Source organism: Pelobates fuscus, chromosome 6 (genome assembly GCF_036172605.1).
Source record: "Pelobates fuscus isolate aPelFus1 chromosome 6, aPelFus1.pri, whole genome shotgun sequence".
Taxonomy (NCBI): Eukaryota; Metazoa; Chordata; class Amphibia; order Anura; family Pelobatidae; genus Pelobates; species Pelobates fuscus.
This window is the reverse complement of record NC_086322.1, coordinates 211,883,725-211,895,901: the sequence shown is the minus strand read 5'-3', so window position 1 is coordinate 211,895,901 and position 12,177 is coordinate 211,883,725. Positions and strand designations below refer to the sequence as shown.

The 12,177-nt window shown below is 44.3% G+C and overlaps 1 protein-coding gene across 1 annotated transcript in view; it reads right to left on the bottom strand.

Annotated features, from left to right (window-relative positions):
- Positions 1-12,177, bottom strand: part of DNAH6 (dynein axonemal heavy chain 6) — a 257,043-nt gene that overhangs the window by 234,868 nt on the left and 9,998 nt on the right. The window lies entirely within an intron of this gene.

The window sequence follows — 12,177 nt, the reverse complement described above, 5'->3', positions numbered from 1 at the left end:
ATGTAGGCACAAAGGGTAATAAGCTGTATGCATAGATAGTAGGTGTGAGGAGTTTAAGCGACCATGGGAGTGAAACACTCCTAAGTACAGATCGCTGACACAATCATTATAACTAGTACAGCCTTAATGCATGGTGTAGCACAAATGCTAATCAGGTATACACCCCTGTATCTCATAGGTTACCCTATATAGCCTAACACATATATGCACGGGTACCACAATCAATAATGTACCCTAAGTCAATACTCCATAATAAGTCAGAGAGAGACTTCAAAAATTAACCCGGGGGAAACAGGATAAAACACGGCCAACACAATAATTGATGATGTAAAGGTTTTGAACTGCTGCAGCATGGCAGTAAAACCGTAGCCACTTATCCGGGTTTCTCCTAATGGGAGTTAGAAGTCAGCTCAGGACCCATAATATCACTGATGCCATGATGAACAAAAAATGGTGATATAGCTGGATTGTCAGCTGGATCGTCAGCCCCTGACGCGCGCGTTTCGCCCGCAGCTCATCATACCAAAGAGTTGTGGTGGGGGAGAAAGTGTGGATGAAAACCTCTTCCACCTGAAATAAGTGAATAGTTAATGCATTGCTAAACACAAATATACACCCCAGTCAAGCCATAAGACTTGCTTTTCCTACAGAAATCTCACTTTAACTTTGCTCACACTACTGCAAGGGATTCTGGGTAGGCGTATAGAAATGAGCTCAACAAAGAACCACATTTTGCCTCATAATTCCACTTCAAACATCGATTCCTTAGAGTATGTGTCTGTTGTATACAACAGCTTTGAAACACAACTCAGGAAAAGGAGCAAAGCCAGTGAACCACTCATGGACAGCTGTTTGGTTGTTAATGCAACTCATCAGCATGAGGTTACATAGTTACATAGCTGAAAATAGACTTGTGTCCATCACGTTCAGCCTTCCTCACATATGTTTTGCTGTTGATCTAAAAGAAGGCAAAAAACCTAGTCTGAAGCGCTTCCAATTTTGCAACAAACTAGGAAAAAATTTCCTGACCCCAAAATAGCAGTCAGATGTCTCCTTGGATCAAGCAGCTATTACACAACTAATTAGAAATTATATCCCTGTATGCTATGTTTTTGCAAGTATTTATCCAATTGCAGTTTAAACATATGTATGGACTCTGATAAAACCACCTCTTCAGGCAAAGAATTCCATATCCTTATTGCTCTTACTGTAAAAAAATGTTTTCATTGAATTAGATGAAATCTTCTTTCTTCCAGCCTAACTGTGTGACCTTGTGTCCTTTGTATAGCCCTGTTTATGAATAGATTTCCAGATAATGGTTTGTACTGGCCCCGAATATATTTGTATAATGTTATCATATCCCCTCTCAGGCACCGTTTTTCCAAACTAAAGAGATTTACATTTTTTTTAACCTTTCTTCGTAACTAAAATGCTCCATTCCTTTTATCAATTTTGTAGCTCGTCTTTTTCTAGTGCCATGATATCCTTCTTTAGAACGGGTGCCCAAAATTGCACAGCATATTCAAGGTGTGGTCTTACCAGCAATTTATAAAGAGGCAAAATTATATTTTCATCCCGAGAATGTATGCCCCTATTTATACATGACAAAACCTTACTGGCCTTAGCAACTGCAGATTGACATTGCATATTGCTGCCTAATTTGTTGTCTATAACAATTCCCAAATCCTTCTCGTATGGCTCTAGTCCCTAATTTACTACCATAACTTTGCATTTCTCTATGTTACATTTCATCTGCCATTTTACTGCCCAGTCCCCTAATCTATCCAAATCCCTTTGCAGCAAAGCAATATCCTGCTCACATTTTATTACTTTACAAAGTTTTATATCATCTGCAAACACTAATACATGGCTTTCAATGCCTATTTCAAGATCATTTATAAATATGTTAAACAGAAGCAGTCCCAAAACAGAACTCTGTCCAGCCTGTCCAGCCTGATAATTTACCATTAATGACAACTCGTTGTACTCTATCCTTACACCAATGTTCTACCAAAGAACAAGAATATTTATCTAGACCAATTTATTTTAGTTTGAAGACTAACCTATTGTGAGGAACCTTATCAAATGCCTTGGCAAAATAAAAGAACCCGTTACAGCACCCCACCGCCCGTTACAGCACCCCATCGATGATAAAGAGACCCTCTACAATAACGAGCAAACAAAGAAGGAGCTAGGAGGACGCACTGGACAAAGGAGGACTCACTACATGTTCCTCTATCCTGGCACAGACCGGAGATAATCCCTCAGACGCAGATACAACTAACAGATGATACAGGGAATCCTCTGGCTTCTAACTGTGGTGAGATCTAACCATTAAGCATTTGGAGCAATAGCTACATACAATCATCAGTGTACACATATTTGGACTGTAAATACTTTTTTCATCTTTTTCATTTTTTCTTTTTCCTTTTTCACTTTTTGGACATTTTGCTACTTTCCACATATACTTTTTCTATATTATTGATGAATTTTTGTGTACAGTGTATATAGCAGATAGAGGGTTCTCTATCATTTAGTGCCTCTGTGCACTTTACTTGATTATCAATTTCGGTTTATATTGGGGGCTTACTGTATATATTTATCATTGTTTAGGTGTCATGGTAAGATTGTAGATATATTTTGCCATCAATTATACTTTTTTGATATTCTATTATCTTTAGATATTTAATAAATCTATTTTTGCAAGAATGAGCTTTACAGCAGTATTTATATAGAGTGCGGTATCATTTTGTTGTTGTAAAAGAACACCCTGATCTATACTTCTACTTACTTCTTCGTAGAATGCAGTTAGGTTACTTTAAAATGACCTATGTTTCATAAAACCATACTGATTATTGCTAATAACAAAGTTCTTCCCAATGAATTCCTGAATATTATCCCTTAATAGCCCTTCAAAATTTTTTCCCAGTCACAGAAGTTAAGCTCACAGGTCTATAATTTCCAGGCAAGGATTTTGAACCCTTTTTAAATATAGGAACGACATCTGCCTTCCTCCAATCCTCCGGTACAATACCTGAAACAAAAGAATCTTGAAATATGAAATACAGAGGTTAACTTCTTTCCCCAATTAGCTCCTTAAGTACTTGTGGGTGAATACCGTCAGGCCCCGGAGCTTTATTTACATAAATTTTCTTTCAATGCTGTAGCACCTTGTCTCGAGTCCTCCAATCACAAGTTATCTGCAAGTTTTTTTCAGCAATTATTTGCATATCTCTTGCCATAGGATCCTAATTAATATATACGGAAGAAAAATAGTTTTTTTTTTACATTTCTGCCCTTTTCTGGTCTTCACTAGCTAACAGGCCCATCTCTGTTTCCAGTGTACCTACACTTTCATTTTTAGTTTTTTTCAGAATTGATGTACATGCAGGTTGGTTACTGGTTTGCTATGGAGGCTTGGCGTTACTTGTAAAGTACATACGACTTGCTTTTCTCACAGAAATCTCACTTTAACAGTGCTCTCACTACTGCAAGGGATTCTGGCTAGGCATATGCAAATGAGCTCAACAAAGAACCACATTGACTGGTGTGTGTATTTGTGTTTAGCAATGTATTAACTATATACATATATATATAATCAGTAAATGGTACATTTGCAGATATGTTCACAGACATATTAGCAAGATATTAGAGGATAACAGCGAGGCTCTGATATGAAAGACATCACAGAATCTCGTCTAAATTTGGTTATGCACCAATTTAGTAAGGAAAATAAAAATAATGTAGATAGACAAGTGGCCTGTAAAATAGTCCTGGTGGCATATTTCATATTACCCAATTCCCTCCATGGGCATAAAACAGTCCCACAGGGTGACCTAGGACCTAGGAACATGTTAGTGAGTGCTCAGGCAATGGACATGTCACGTTGCCCGCCAGGCAGGCTCTGTTGTGTTACATTCCAATGAGGTCCATGGGCACGCACCGCCAGCACAGCTTAGGCTTGTCTGGTCGTCAATGTGCGTTTGTCGTCACACCGACGTCGTGCACGCACGTCCTGACTTTACATGACAATCATTGGCCAATCATATCCATTCTTAGGCTAGTTAAACTTAAAATAAATATTTCTCAATATCCTGTTGTGGTTTCCTATTTTGTTATCCGAGAGCGTGTTATTAGTATTGATTCTTGTGTATTTTTACTTTGACTATTCTTGACTTCTGCAACCCTTGATCTTTGACTTGTCTAACTGTTTATGTACCTTTATGTACCTTCTATTTCCCTGACCTTGGCTTGTTCTGTACTATTATATTTATTAATGTTAGATCTGGCCATTCTAAGGTCAGGTTATACATTTTAGGATTTCTGTTTTTTTTACTTCTGCTTGTTGGATATTAGTCTATCCTGACAGGACAGTACCGACTGGATCCCAGTAGCAGAATTAATATTAGCAGCTCCAAGGCATCCCACGTCCTCCGCTAATGCTGAAACTTCGGTACTATTAGGTAATGCCTCACATATAGAGAAGACTGTTGGTACTGAGGCTTCCAGGCCAGAAACCCGTTGGCTCTAGTCACTATCCATGGATTGTGGAAAATGCAGTGATGGTTTTTGAGATAAGCTCTGTTATAGAAGGCATTAGATGGAGGCTACGCTTCATCTAGAAATCCGCAAACAGTCTTTCCAGTTTTGCCATTGTACTTCGGAAGTCCACCACCTTATGGAGGTAGTTTCCCAAGAAGAATGCACCAATATTGCCAACAGGCCTCAGCCCCTCCAACTGTAGATGCCTGCAGTATAGGTGCCACATAGATGTGGGCAGTGCCTGGATAACACACACAGGTCGGAGAAGAGGAAATGGGGATCGAGTTTGAGGCTTCTGAGTCCCAGAAAGTTAAGATTGGAGAGATTGTCTGCCTCCCTCGCGCCTCCTAAGTAAGATTTAGTACAAAGAAGTTTGAAAATATGTTGATGTGTTGTACTCACTTCCTCCCAGCACAGCTGTATCAGATAGAGCAGGGGCCCAGTTGTGCTGTTGAAGAGCCATGGCGCCTGACCGGGCCCCTGATTAAAGATAGCCATCGGGTGGCCCCATCAGATCGCGGCAGGTCTTACCGCGCGGTGCCCCATCCCCAATTTTTGTGGCCGGGAAAGCTGCACTGCCGGGCCCCTCGGCCACACTCCCCGGCAGCTTCTCGGTATGCAAATTCAGGGGGGGGGTCAAGCACCCCTGCATACCCTCCCCTGCTGACACCCATGGTTTTGAGGGGAGGATAGGGGCTGTGATGGGGGTAGGGGCAGTAGTGGGGGACAGGAACTGTAGAGGGGTTTTACTGGGGATAATGGCTGTGATGGGGAGATATGGGATGGCAGTAAAGTGGCGGGATAGGGACTGTGATGTGGAAATGGTGCAGTAGTAGGGGTATAGGGGTGATGTGGGGGGCAGGGTCTGTGATGTGGGGATAGGGATTGTGAAGGGGGTTATGGGGGGGATAGAGGCTGTGGGGGGAGGAATAGGGGTTGTGATGGGGGTTATAGGGGCCGTGATGGGTGATATGGGCTGTGATAGGGAGATAGAGGCTAGAATGGGGAGATAGGGGCTGAGATGGGGGTTATGGAGGAGATGGGGCTGTGATTGTGGCGATAGGGGCTGTAATGGGGGTTATGGGGGTGACAGAGGCTGAGTTGGGGAGGTAGGGGCTGAGCTGGGGGAGGGGGGTTGGAGTTTTAACAAGGGGAGGGCAAATAATTAAAAGTGTATTCCCCCCTCCTTGATGCCTAGCTTTGGGCAGCTTAGCTTTGGGCAGGGAGGGGAGAATCCTATTCCCTGGTGGTCCGGTGGGAGCTTTCTGCACCCCCAGTGGGTGCATAAAGCTCCTTCCAGCCGCTGCCCAGGAAAGTATCAGAGCGTCGCTGTGGTAATGCACCTCAATGCAAGGGGGAACTCCCTCCTCCTTTCCTCCGGGCAGCTGTGGGTCTTGCTCCTCATCCATGGGCCGGTGCTAGGGAAGCAGTGACCCACTAGTGGCCCAACAGGGCCTTGATCTCCTCTGTCGCCCCGTGCACCAAGCCTGGAGCTCAGCCACGATACATAAAGTGACTAGCAGGAGAGGATTGCTGTGCACTTCCCTCCTGACGGTCACCTGGACATTTACACCCTGCACTGTGAGGCAGCTGCATGTGCCTCCTTATGGTAGCACCGACCCTGCTTCTGGCGATGCTGCTCCCACCATAACACCATACAGGAGGAGCTCAGAAGGCAGTACCAATTAGTTTGCTCAGTCTTAAACTAAAACATGCCATCTGTCATAAACAGGCCAAAATAATTTTCTAGCTCACAATTCTCAACTCTGGTTGTGATTCCTGGGGTTGCCTGGTGTATTTCAGTGGCACTTTCCAGTTTTTTTGCCAGATTGGTTATGTTGCCTTTGAGATCGTATGGTAGCCCAGGAATGAGAATAATCCCCATGATGGCATACCATTTGCAAAAGAAGGTATTGCAAATGGGGTATGTTAAGTTTTTTTAATTAGCCACGTCAGAAACACTGGCCAAAGTTAGCATTCATATTTGTTTTTTGCATTTTTTATACACACAAACATATATAAATGCTAAGGTTGGCCAGTGTTTGTGACTAAGTGGCTACTAAAAAAGACTGGACATACCCCATATTGAATACACTGGGTTGTCTACTTTTGCAAATGGTATGTCATCATGGGGGTAATTTTCATTCCTGGGCTACGATACAGTCTCACAGGTAACATAACCACTCTGTCAAATTTCAATGTAAATCCTTTTTGGCCGCATGCCCCGCCCCTGCACGCAACCCCCGCCTCTGAAGATAGCGCAGCCTCCCGCACACAAGTTCCACCCCCCGCACGTTGCTGACCTCGCTGGAAGGAAGAGGTCACAAAATGGTAACTTATCTATAGTTTTCAAATATAAAATATTGGTCCTTTCAGAGTAAAACATTTAATATATATAATATGTAAGAGTAAACTATGTAATATATATAATATGTAAGGCAATGTGTGTGTATATATACATAGCCTTACATATTACATGTGACAATACATGGCGCAATGGCTTATGGTGCTGGCATATATTTTTTTATTAGGTCTGCTTTGTGTACTCAGTCCGGCCCTGTAAATCATAGCCCCAGGAAAATAAATAGCAGTATCTCCCAACCTTATAAGTAAATAACCTCCATCCTTAGACACACAAACAAAAAATGTACAAAATCAAATATATCTCGTATTGGTGCATCAGCACATAAGCTCAACGCGCGTTTTGGTGTAACTATTTGCCTTTATCAAGAGCTGAATTGTTACTGCATTATGCCCACATTTAAAGGGGGTCTTGTACCTCCCACTCTATGCGGTTCACCAATCAGAGTGATATGATGTAATCTAGTGGGACATTCCTCCCTAGCTGAATGACCCACCAATCCCCGAGCTCATATCCAACAAGGGGGCAGGGTTCAGTCAAAACGACCAGCCTCCTATCACAACTCCATTCAGCTCACTTTAGTTAACCCCTGGTGTGCTTAAGAAAATACAATGGAGGGGCATGTCACCCCCAAGGTCAATTTGTATGAGTGCATTTTTATTACCCAACACACATTAAGCAAAAAGTGCTCATAGGGAGAAAATGCAGAAACTCCCAGGTGCTATCCTGTTGGTATAAGGACGTTAATCCAAACGATTGTGTAAATGATATATTTGTAGGGTTAAAACCTTTTGCTAACCCCTGATGGTTTTAAGGAAATATAATGGAGGAGCATATCTCCCCAGAAATCTATTTATATGAATACACTTCTGTTAATCATCGTCCATTATTCAATCAGTGCTGATGGGAAAAAAATACAGAAGGTCCTAAAGATTATCCTATTAATCTAGGAACGTTAGTACAAGCAGTTAGGTAAACAGTATATTTGTAAAGTATAGAATTGGAAGCATGGACTCAGAATAACGTTAATATCCTTAGTTCAATCCCCCAGAAGGTGAGAGGGATATCAAGGGACTGTATGGAATCTACTCATACACTTGAACATCACTAAATTACCAATGGTATAATGAAGTATAATATATAGGGGGAGCTTACTATGGTTACGGGGCGAAAGATGAGTGCAAAAATGTAAATTAAAATATGGTATATATTTACATACTAGTTTACCATCTAGATGATTAAGATCAGGATCTCGTAAGTAAATACTATTTAAAAAAGCAGGTTAGCCCAATAGCCAATTTAGATAAAAGGTGAAAATAAGAAATCCTCTTTTAATCCTAAGGGTTGGAGGGTTTTTAATTTGTATCCATGTATCATCCATGTTAATGTGTCCATCTACACGCCCTCTGTCTCAAAATTTTGTCATTGTCCCCCCGTCTATGTTCTCTTTTCACCAGTTCCAAGCTGCAGAATTGTAGATCTTTATATTCCCCTCTATGACAATCCTTAAGATGTCAGGAGATCGGAGTGAGCTACTAGTACCTAGGGCTTCCTTAGGGTTCCTCAGGGTTAATCTTAACCCATTCAGCACCAGTAATGGGTTTGGATTTAACCTCAGGATTTTTCCTATATAAACCACAGAATCTACCTCAGTATTGTGGATATTGATAGAATTTATTTCAGTTGATCTTTTTCAAATATCTACCAACTAAATATAGCCACAGGATTTTTCAACATAAACCAGAGTCTATAAATTACATCAATTTACTTAATTTAACCCCTGGGAGCTTGAGTACTTCCCAACAGGATTTCTTTGTAGACCTGTGGCTACCCTACAGGTGGATTGCTGTAATTGTGTAGTGCCTCTCACTTCTAATACTATATCCTGTTCACTTGAATTTGATACTTTGATGTTTTTTATACATACCAATCTGGGATATAGTTTAAATTCAACTTTAGTAGCTCACATTGTTTCTATTTTTCACTATAATTAATACTGAGCTATGTAGGTTTCCCCTCCTTTTTATTTGATATTGACTATTACTTTTCACTTTTTGTTGCACTTATTTTGTATGTCAATTTATAATAAGATTATTACCCATAAGATGATTTTTTATTTAGAAGTAATTCCGGTGGGGTACAGCCAGGGGAGGGCTGGCAGCCTTAGGCCTGGGGGGCAAAACCAGTCAAGTGGCCCATTGCGCCACCAAATCAGTTCACCATCCATGCCCACCTTTTCCTGGTTTTATAACGGATATTGATGTTATGCTAATCAGTAGCTCTTTGCCATACCCGCTCCTTCATGGCTCTGACTTTCAATGTTGTCAGAGCACAGGCTGAGAATCTCTGAGCCTGTGCTCTGACTCACTAACTGAGCGCCGGAACCATGAGGGAGAGGATATGATCTGACTGCACCTACTGCTGGTGCGCACCAGTGGACCACCAGCGAATCGTTTAAATTAAATATGCTGGTGTACCCAACTTGTGAGCTGTGTTGACCGCCGGGCGCCTCTGTTGTCATGGCACCCTGCGTGACCGCACAGCTTGCCCACCCCAACGGCTGGCCCTGCTGACACACACTGACGTTACTACTTAGACATCCCTCAATATTAATACAGACATCAGAGTAAACACCAATAAACTGTGGAAACAGAGCTGATCCCCCCAAATTTCTAAAGGTTTGCTTAGAGGATTTATTCAAGATTAAATCATGCCTCCTCCTCTCTCTCCCCCATGCGCTGCTCTGTAGGCTGGGAGGAAGTGAAGAGTAATCACAGTCTCCCAGCACAACGCCACCTGTGGCTGCATGGGGAACAGCTGTTTAATGCAATGCTTGCAGGACGGCTATCTGCCGCAGAACCTCTTTGTTTCCGTCTCTGCAAAGGGCTCCAGGCACTGCTCGTTGTGAGTGTGAGCCACTGTAAATTAGGGGCCGAGGGCACTTGCACTGCTTCAAGACGGGTCACTGGTACACCTGCCCAGGATCAGAGCCGGTGCAAGGATTTTTGCCGCCCTAGACAAAATATAAATTTGCCGCCCCCCCCATGTGTCATCACAATGCCCCACCCATATGATCTGCCATATGAACTAAAGCCAGTGCTGCAACAGTGTGTGTGTTTGCATGTGTGTGTAAGGGTTTGCATTGTATGTTTCTGTGTATGTGTGCAAATGATGCATTGTCTTTGTGTGTAAGGGTTGCATTGTGTGTGTGTGTAATGGATGCATTGTATGTTTCTCTGTGTGTAAGGGAAGCATGTTGTGTTTCTGTGCATGTATAGGGATGCATTGTGTGTTTCTGTGTATGTATAGGGATGCATTGTGTGTGTGTGTGTGTGTGTGCGTAGTGTGAAAGAGCTCCCTGTCTTGCCCCCTGTCCTATAGAGCTGTCCCTTCTGTCCCTTAGAGCTCTCCCCTGCCCCTTAGTGGTCTCATCTCCCCCACCCTCCCCTAGTGGTCTCTTCTCACACGCACCCACCCTCCCTGTGCTCTTCTCATCCCCCCCCTCCACCCTCCCTGTGCTCTTCTCATCCCCCCCTCCACCCTCCCTGTGTTCTTCTCACTCCTCCCTCTGTGTGTTCTCCTCACCCCCCCCTGTGTTCTTCTTACCCCCCCTCCTCCCTGTGTTCTTCTTACTTCCCCCCTTGTTCTTCTTACCCCTTCTTCTTATTACTCCCCCCTTCTTCTTCTTCTTACTCCCCCCTTCTTCTTCTTAACCCTCTTACTTCTTCTTACTCCCCCTTCTTCTTCTTATCCCTTCTTCTTCTTATCCCTTCTTCTTCGTATCCCTTCTTCTTCTTAACCCCTTCTTCTTCTTACCCCCTTCTTCTTCTTACCCCCTTCGTCTTCTTACCCCCTTCTTCTTCTTACCCCCTTCTTCTTCTTACCCCCCTTATTCTTCTTACTCCCCCCTCTTCTTCTTACCCCCTCTTCTTCTTACCCCCCTTCTTCTAATTACTTCCCACTCTTGTTCTTCTTACTCCCCACTCTTTTTCTTACTCCCCCCTTCTTCTTCTTACCCCCCTCTTTTTCTTATCTCCCCTCCTTCTTACTTCCCCCTTCTTCTTCTTAACCCCTCTTCTTCTTACCCCCCTTCTTCTAATTACTTCCCACTCTTCTTCTTCTTACTCCCCCCTCTTTTTCTTACTCCCTCCTCTTCTTCTTCTTACTCCCCCCTCTTTTTCTTATCTCCCCTCCTTCTTACTCCCCCCTCCCCCTCTTCTTACTCCCCTCCCCTCTTCTTCCCCCCTTTTTCTTTTCTCCCCTCCTTCTTACACTCCCACCTCCCCTCTTTTTACTCCCCCCTCCTCTTACTCCGCCCCTCCCCTTACTCCCCCCCTCTCCTCTTACTCCCCCCCTCTTATTATCCCCCCTCCCCTCTTCTTACTCCCCCCTTCTTCTTACTCTCCCCCCTCGCCTCTTCTTACTCCCCCCTTCTTCTTACTCTCCCCCCTCGCCTCTTCTTACTCCCCCCCTCTTCTTACTCCCCGCTCCCCTCTTCCTACTCCCCCTCCCCTCTTCTTACTCTCCCCCCTCCCCTCTTCTTACTCTCCCCCCTCCCCTCCTCTTACTCTCCCCCCCTCCCCTCCTCTTACTTCCCCCTCCCCTTCTCTTACTCCCCCCTCCCCTCTTCTTACTTCCACCCCCCTCCCCTCTTCTTACTTCCCCCCCTCCCTCCCCTCTTCTTACTTCCCCCCTCCCTCCCTTCTTCTTACTTCCCCCTCCCTCCCCTCTTCTTACTTCCCCCCTCCCCCCCCCTCTTCTTACTTCCCCCCTCCCCTCTTCTTCTTACCCCCTCCCCTGTAGCGTGGCCGAGCTGCTCTCCGGTCCCGGCCGGAGTGATGGGAAAGTGCACGCTCAGTGTGCACTTCCTGTCAGTCCGGCCGGTTACAGGAAACAGAAACTCCGCGCGGAACAGGAGTTTCTGTTTCCTGTAACCGGCCGGACTGAAAGGAAGGTGCACACTGAGCGTGCACTTTCCCATCACTCCGGCCGGGAACCGGAGAGCAGCTCGGCCACGCTATATGGGAGGGGAGAATCTGTTCTGCAGCTGCCTGAGCGCTCTTTACAGAGCGCTCAGGCGGCTGCAGCATTTAAAGGGCCGGCCCGCCGCGGCCGGTCTTAATGGGATTTAGGGCGGCCTGGGGGGCAATTGCCTCCCTGCCCCCCGGCCCAGCCCGCCCCTGGGTACAGCGCCTCCCTCTTTCTAGGGAGCCGTCTGACCTCATTAGTCATACAGAAAACAATTACTTCAAGTTATTGCTGCTAAAGTTGGT